The sequence below is a fragment of the Pygoscelis adeliae genome, unplaced genomic scaffold (genome assembly GCF_000699105.1).
Source record: "Pygoscelis adeliae isolate BGI_AS28 unplaced genomic scaffold, ASM69910v1 Scaffold21, whole genome shotgun sequence".
NCBI lineage: Eukaryota > Metazoa > Chordata > Aves > Sphenisciformes > Spheniscidae > Pygoscelis > Pygoscelis adeliae.
The window spans coordinates 10,691,089-10,698,985 of NW_008824243.1; the positions used below are offsets into that span (position 1 = coordinate 10,691,089).

The 7,897-nt window shown below is 55.6% G+C and overlaps 1 long non-coding RNA gene across 1 annotated transcript in view; it reads left to right on the forward strand.

Moving 5' to 3' along the window:
- The window catches only part of LOC103926328, a 28,511-nt gene extending 21,116 nt beyond the window's left edge, over positions 1-7,395 (forward strand). The window contains exon 2 of the long non-coding RNA XR_664073.1: positions 6,749-7,395. This is a non-coding gene — a long non-coding RNA (uncharacterized LOC103926328). The remainder of the gene's footprint in view (positions 1-6,748) is intronic.
- Positions 7,396-7,897: the final 502 nt, after the last annotated feature.

Below are 7,897 nucleotides of genomic sequence, written 5' to 3' on the forward strand. Positions count from 1 at the left end.
GTATAGTTTAATACCGTATCAGTGTCTTGTGTTGCTGGAGGCTGAAATATTTAACATCTCATACAAGGGGCATGGTTCCCCAAAGGTTTCCTTTGCCAGGACAGGCATCAAAATAGGGTTTAGTGGAAATGTTCAGCGCTGGAGCAGGGGCTGCTTTGCTTCTATTTGTAGACTAGAAACTCAGAGCGGAGACTTGTAACTGCACTTCTTTTGACGGAGGTGGGTCAAGGAGAAAGAAACCTGGATGCACGCCAGGGGCGGGAATCTGGGGCGAGGTTGAATCAGGACGAAGTGCCAACGCTTTGGACCGTCACTTGGGCAGGACTCGCTGTTCTTGACGTATCCTCCTTGGAAACGGTTCAGCTTCCAGCACAGCAGCTGAGGCCAGCCTGATCCAAAGGACACCCTGAATCCCGTGTGCTCCCCCCATACCCCACACCACCCATTTTTAGCAGGTGGGAATTTGCAGTGAGAACACCAAGCAGCCCCTTCGCCTGGGTTTGTTCATGGAGGGGCAGTTGCTTTCCTGGGTCAGGATACTGAGGGATAGAAGAGATCCCTCTTCTTCCTCTGCCATGAAGGCACATCTCATTTTTGCATCATTCTGCCACGATGGCTTACCAGCCTTAAAGCAGCTCAGGACATGTACCTGTGCCCAAAGGTACATGGATTAAAACGTGTGTCTGCTCGGCAGGAGGCTCAGTTCACCTCCACTGGTTGCAGAAGGGAAGCGGTTGCAAATGCATCATCTTGAGACCAAGCTCCGAAACGTCTCCCACGTTGCCTGCCTGTCCCTGGAGCCCCACACAGCTGCTCTGTGGGTGGAAGCTCTGTTTTCCTTGTGCCCCCGTGAACTTTATTTTTTGCTATTTTTCTTTGTGTGCTGCTTAGATGAATCCTCTTCAGTGCCTACAGCTTATTCCAGGGCTTTACTGAGGATCTGGCCAACACATATAGCCTTACTCCAGGGCACAGCCCCTGAAGAAACTGGAAGATGGACACAGCACCTTTTTCATCTAGTGACTGTAAGACCGAACAGCCCAAATCCCAGCCTGCAGCCCTGTTGCGCAGGTAAAGCCCATGCGCCGGGGGAGAACAAGAGCTCCCCTCGAGATCCCGCAGCCTTGGATCCGGCAGCGGGAACGTGGGCAGGAACATGTAGGTGTTGGCGTGTGCAGGCAGGAACACGTGTACGCTGGGGCAAGCGTGCCCATCTCTGCAGGCACGGTCCCACGCTTGCCCATGTACCAGCCCATCTCCGTGCACTCGCGCTGCGTGAATCTGCCCCATGCCTGCCTGAAACGTGGGTTTGGGGGTGTAGGGTGACCACAAGGGCTAATGGTAAATTTACCGATGGTAAATGGAGGGAAGCAAGGTAGAAAGGATTAATGGAGCGATCCGTTTGGGATGTGGCGAGGGAAGGTTTCCTGATGCAACACATGGGAGAAGGAGCTAAAAAGTGAGTGGCGTAGTAGAGATGGGTGTGAGAGCAAAGGCTGTGCTGGGGCCGAGAGGGAGGGAAGGTGGCAGCCAGGAGCAGTTTGTGTTCCTGGGTGTTGGGCGATGCCAAGGAGAGTGAAGGAAAAGCACTGGCTGCTCTGAATGAAAGCCGTCAAGAGGAGAGACAGAGGGAGACAGGAACAGGATAGAGGGGACCAAGCAGGGGAAGCAGAGCAACAAGCACCAAGCTTGAGGATTTTTGCAGGACCAAGTGGATGGCTCTCCACGCCAGGGTGAAAGATGGGCTAGAGAAGGGGGCTGGGACCCAGTGAGGGTGTGCAAGGTGGTCCTGGCCCATGGACAGGGAGCCAGCACAGTCCCGCAAGCCGGAGGCGCCGGGTGGCTTTGGGACGGAGGAGCCGTGATGTTGCCAGGGTGGGCGGTTTCCCAAAGGTGCGCTGAGCCCAGAAGCCAGGACATGGCCAAGGTTTCCAGGAGAGCAAGAAGGTGCTCCGCAGTTGGGTTGGGAAGGGCCGAGTCATTTCTCCAAATGCCATTTTAGGCCAGATGCTGGTGTTTGAGCACAAGCTGGGCAATAACACGTGAGGGACTGGAAAGTTCATTCTCCCTCCTGTGCCTGCAGAGCATCCCCAGCATCCCTGCACCACGCCAGGGCTGCAGCCCGCCCTGTGGCACCAGGACCCTCTGGGGACCAAGGGGAAGGGAAGAGCTCTGGCAGCTGCGTTCGGATTCTCCTTAACTCACCCCAGTGTACACCATCACTGCGCGGGCGGCTGAGACCCAGGGGCGTTTCAGGCCCTTGCTGTCGTTGCTGTTGTTCAGGGCCATTTCTTACAAGGCCCCCGGCACCTGGGTACATGAGTCCGGTTTTTGTGATTGATTAAAAGCAAAAAATCTTGACCAAAAAAACCATAATGTTTGCTCGCAACCTCATTGCCATAGTAACGGAGGTCCTGAGGACACCTCTGAAGTAGGTCACCGCAGGCCCTGTTTTGTTGCATCTCCCGGCGTGGCACGGCTCCGGATGCAGAGTGCACCCACCGTGGTCCAGCCAGGCATCGCCCCATGCCCAGACCTGCTTGGGGAAGGCCAGGCTGGAGAGCTGCCTTCCAGTGACGGCACCCAAAGGTGCCAAGGGCTGTCCTGCACCCAGTCACGGGAAACTTCTCTCCCTCCTGCTGCCCCCATGCCAGCTTGCTGGTGTCCCCCACATCAGGGTTCCCTTCCCAGCCTACCCTTTCCCCATCCCCCACCACCTCGCTGCCTCCCTCCCCCCCTTCCCCCAGCGCCTCTCCTCCTGCTTTGCATAATTTTCCATTTTCAGTGTCCCCTTTTCTTTTTCTCCTCTCCATATGGTGCGTCCCCCTCTCTGCCTGGCGCAGGAGCCGTCCTTAACAAGCTCGGCAAAGCCCTCTCTCTCAGGGGCTGCACATGAAAGATGCTCTGTAAAAACAGAGGCTGGGATGGAGCCCCCCCCTTTTTCCCCCTTGATTTATATGGGGCTGGGATGTGGGAACGTTTCTGGGTCGTGCTTTGGAGCCGCCGGGTGCTCGTCCCTGTTTTCTCCAGCCATTCAGTGCAGACCCCTAAGGCCAGCTCGTCCCTTGCCTTTGATCTGCAATGCAGAAAGAGTGGCCGGGGCAAGTTTGTGCCTCTCTTGTCCGGCCCGAGCCCTTGTTTTGGCTGGCAGAGAGGGATGCCGTGTCCCCACCGCACCGGGGAGAGGCCATGCCCTTCCCACTCAGTGTCCCGTGGCCTTTTTCAGCCGGCTGTTTCGGCTCCCTCCTACTCCCTGGCACCATGAGGACCTCCAGCCCCCAACAGGTCCAAGGTACCGGGTCTTGGTGAAGCAGCAGGTCATGGGATTTGCGATACACAGGGACTCGGCACGTCTAACCCATCACTGTCCCTCTCCTGCTCCGCTGTGGACGCTTGCCAGCGAGCAGCCGGCCAGCCGCGCCGGGGACAGAGCGGAGGGTGCCAAGGCTGGCGACGCCTGCCCAGCATTTGATGGGTTAAACCGGTCTCCAGCTAATTTCTCCCAGCGTCTCCCCTCCTCCTCGCACTTCTGTATGCAGCAGGCAGGGCCTCAGCGCAGGTTCCTGCACTGAGCTGTTGCCAGGGGAGTAGTTAGGCAAGTCTGAGCTATGCGGGGAAAAGGCCCGGGCTGTCAAAGTGTCTGAGATGAACCATAGCCCGGTCCCCCTGCAGCTGGGCCCAAGCATGCATCAGCCCTTGTTTGGAGCCTGGGAATGGCAAAGCCCAGGGAGGTTCAAGGGCAAACTTGCTATTCATTAGTCAGGGGTCCTTGACGTTCCCACTCTCTGTCTCCCTTCTTCTTCTTCTTCTCTTTTCTGTCCCTCTTTTGACAGATTCCTGGGTGCTTTTGGGGAAAACTCCCCTCCTCCTCCTCCTCCTCCTCCTCGCCCCGGCAAAAGCCCTCCACATAAACTTCCCCAGCAGACAAGGCAGGAGGACAATAACAGCAGAGCTGCGATGCAAACAAGAGCCGGTGGAGCGGCTGCATCCCTCGGGTGTCCTTTCTCCCCGGTCCTCCCTACGGTGCCGCGGGAGAGCCAGCCAACACATTCATTTTGCTCGGCTTGCCCATCTCCGATGTTTTATTATCTTGATGCTTGCAGGAAATTGTAACTTGAGATAAGAAAAATGTCAGCCGCCTTCTCCTCTCTCCCGCAGCCCAAAGCGCCGAGAAGTTCCTCTGTAGGAAATGTAAATGCTTGCCCAGGTGCACAGGACGAGCGCGAGATGGAGGGAGCCTCGAGAGGCCATGCGAGCATCTCCGCCAGGAGATAAAACTCGCAGCGTAGGCGTAACACGGAGCCTCCCTCCCGCCCCGCCGAACAGAATATTTCATAGCTCTTAGAAGCCGAAGCTCCCTTGTAATTATCCAAAGCAAACAGCACGTGTTATTAGTTTAAAATGATTTTTTTTTTCCCCCTCCCTGGGCCCCTGGAGCAGAATGGAGGTGTAATTGTGCTAAGGAGTTAGCAGGGGAGAGCACAGCTTTTGGTCACATTCAAGTTGGAGGGCTTGAGCCAGGGAGGCGGTATGAAAGGCTGGTATTTGCATAAGCAGCGTGCATCCCTACAAAAAAGAAAGATATCAGGGGCTTGCAAAATTCAATCAAGGCTGGGAGGGAAGAAAAAAAAAAAGGGGGGGAGGGAAGGAAGGGAGGGCAAAAAAAAAAATTGACAGTGAAAAAGGTTTTTCTAAGTAACACCCTGGCGAGATTAAATTGTCCAGAAAGTTTCTCCGTGTGAGCCGGTGAAGCGGAGGCTGGGCTGAGGGCAGGGGAGGAGCGGGGTCCCTCCTTCCCAGCCTCAATAGGGGATAGGAATCTGATTAGGCAGAGAGTCCTGCATCCATTTGCCATTATTTGAGGGGTTTTTTGCCCTTCCCACCACCTAGAATAGCCATGGCAAGGCAGTTTGTCAGCGTATAAACCTCAGCGCTGGCTTTGTAAGGGCACGGGGAGGCACAGGAGCAAGTGCTGGGGCAGAGGCTGAGCTGTAATTGCAATTATTTATGCATCGTTTTTAAAAAAAAGAGAGGGATAATGAATCCACACGCTACTTAGCGTGATGCTTTCCCTGCGCGGGGCGCTGGGGAGGGAAGGCAGGGCTGGGATCGGGTCCTGGTGCAGCCCTGTTTTTGCAGGCACCCGCAACGCTAGACTGAACTCTGCCCGCGGAGAAAGTGCGTGCAGGAGGTTTGGGCTTTCCTGAAACTTATGTCGAATCACCTGGGTCGGTCCAGCCCCTCCTGCCCCCAGTTACTAAGTGCTGGAAGGTGCAAACCCGCCGGGCAGGGAGGGCATCGTTTCCAGGGTTGGGTTGATGTCTCGTACCAGCGAGCATCCTCTCTATCTGCACCATAGATGAGTTTCTCTGCAGGTCGCAGCAAGCTCAGCCACCGTTCAGATCTCATCTGCCCTGACCTCAGCATCCTTGCCAGCCTTTGGGGGGGCATTGGGGGTGACTCCTAATATCACGTAGGATAAAGCAGTGCTGAGCCTTGGCTTCTTGCAGCCTGGCTCTGCCTACACGCACGCCAGCGGGGGGGTCTGTCCTCTCAGCACCCTAATTCTCCAGAGACTGGCTGGGGTCCTTCCCCAACCCCACGCACGTGCGGTGGGTTTGCCTTCTGCCTCTCAAGTTTTAGGCTTGCTTCGAAGTTGCGAAAGGGAAGGGATTTTCCTCGGATTTCCATCAAGTGCTTTATGAATATTGCAATAAAGGGGTTACAGAAGATCTATTTTTAAGAGAGAGAAAAAATACCCATGAAAATTGCAGCCTGGACCCCAGAGTGTAGAGTATTTGCACAGTTCAAAGAGTTACGGTGGTTCATCCAGTCGCAGCCCGGGAACGTGGCGATGCGACCTACAGCAGATCACATGCCGGCTACTCCCAGGGCGGCTCATTAGAGAGCCACACAGAAGATTTATCTCTTAAAATGGGCTTGCAAATATTTTATAAAATTTGCAATATTTTATAAAATTACAATTTGGTGCAATAAAAAGAATAAATTAGCCAGCTGATGGTTCCTTTTGCACTCTGGATCCAAGTGTATTCAAGAATTAGTTATATTAGTCTTTACTCCTTCCAGCATAACAGTTTATAGGCAAAGCAAAGGAAGGCTGGCAAAGGGATGGGACTGGGTTCGGAGGCTGTGCTAGGGGATCCGCACTCGCCAGGGGGAAAGGGCAAAGGAAATGGAGAAAAAAAATCAGGAAAAAGGGAGGAGAACCTGATGCAAGGTGCAAGATGTGTGGGGCAAACCCAGGAGGTGCGGGGAAAGCCGAGAAGGGGACTTTCACTGAGCGTCACAGCTTCAGCTCCAGCTCGGTGGCTCGGTATCACTTTCTCCAGCCAGGCAAGGGCGCCAAGGGCAGGGAAAGTTAACACGAAGATTAAAACATCAGAGGGCTGTGCCTTTAGTGGCTCTGACATGCAGAGTAATCCCATGCCCCAAAGCCTAGGGAGAAAGGACAAGCGGCAAGCCCTCGCCTGGCTGGCGGTGTGCGGGGCAGGCAGAGGTAGGGGAGTGAGGCAGGCGCAGGGGGAGCTTGGCATCTTGGGGACCACGGTTTTCCCAGTTGGGAAGGGGGCAAGGTGGCCCGTAGCCGTGGGAAACGTGGTGAGGAGGGAAAGGGGGTTGGAGTTTCGCTCCATCAGTGAGCCGAGTTGGTCTGTTCTCAGCCGAGTGCTGCTGGACCGTTTCCCTGCCAGAGCTCATAACCGCTCCATTTTTTTCCTTTCCTTCCTAGATCCCAGTGAGTGGAGAAGGGACTTTTCAAGCCTGTGAGTTCCTTCTTGCAGTTGGCTACTGCCTGCCTGGACTTGCCGTCTGACGTCTCCAGGTTTCTCCAGGAGGGTCCCGACCTGCTTCTCCGGTGGCTGCAGAGAAGAGGCAGCTTTGGCTCAAGAACACAGAGGGTTTCTGCATCGCTTCGAATCACGCCGGTCCAGCGATGGGGAGGGGGCCAGCGCAACACAGGGAGTCAGGGGATCATCCCGCATCACTCCTCTACGTTGTCTTCGGTGCCCTAAATACCCCAGAGCAGGCCCACAGTGCTTAGGCAGAGGGATCTGAGCAAGGCACTGTCTCACCTGGCAAAATACCGGGTGTGTGAAGGTTGGAGGGAGCTTTTAGCACCTGGCTTTGCTCATGGAGCAGAGCTCGGCCCTTGCCGCTCTTCATCCCTGGGTGTGTGGAGCTGCGGGAGCGCAGCCATCCCGACGGCGCTGTGCTCGGGGCCCAGAAGACCGTGAGTCTGTCCGGGCCAAGCATCCCTGCTGCTGTTTTATTGCACCCTCTCTGTTCCTGTAAGAGAAACGTACTGGCTGTAATTCTCTCCCGTTAAAATCCCCCCGCCCCGTGCACTGTTGAAAATAAACTCTCCCTTTTGCAAAAGTGAGCTGTGTGATTTGGTGCAGTCTCGGGATGGAGGAGGCAACGGGCACAAAATAAACCCAGGCAAATCAACAGGGAAGCGGGAGCAGCCGAGAGCCAAGCGGCCGGGCTGCGCCGTGCCCCACATCAGGCACATTTCCCTGAAAGCCCGAGCGAATCCCTCACCGCTAAACGATCTTTATTTGGTCTGAACCCTGTCTGGGAAGTAACCGCTAAACCCAATGCAAACAGACCCCCGTGAAAGAATATAATGAATATGTCTCTCAAATGATTTGGAGCCCTTCTGCCTGCAGAGCAGGGTTCCCCATTGTGCCCGGCTCCCGGCGTGCTCGGGGCAGGCTGCGCGAGGTGGCCGCTTTCCCAGCTGAAACCCGAAAAAAGCAAACAATGGGTCAAGGCCGGCATTGTGCGAGCCCAGGCAGGCAGAAGGAGCGCAGCCCGGCATGGCCAAGTTCAAGGCTGGGCAGGGGGCCGGGCGCGCAGGGATGCTAATGGGGGCTGC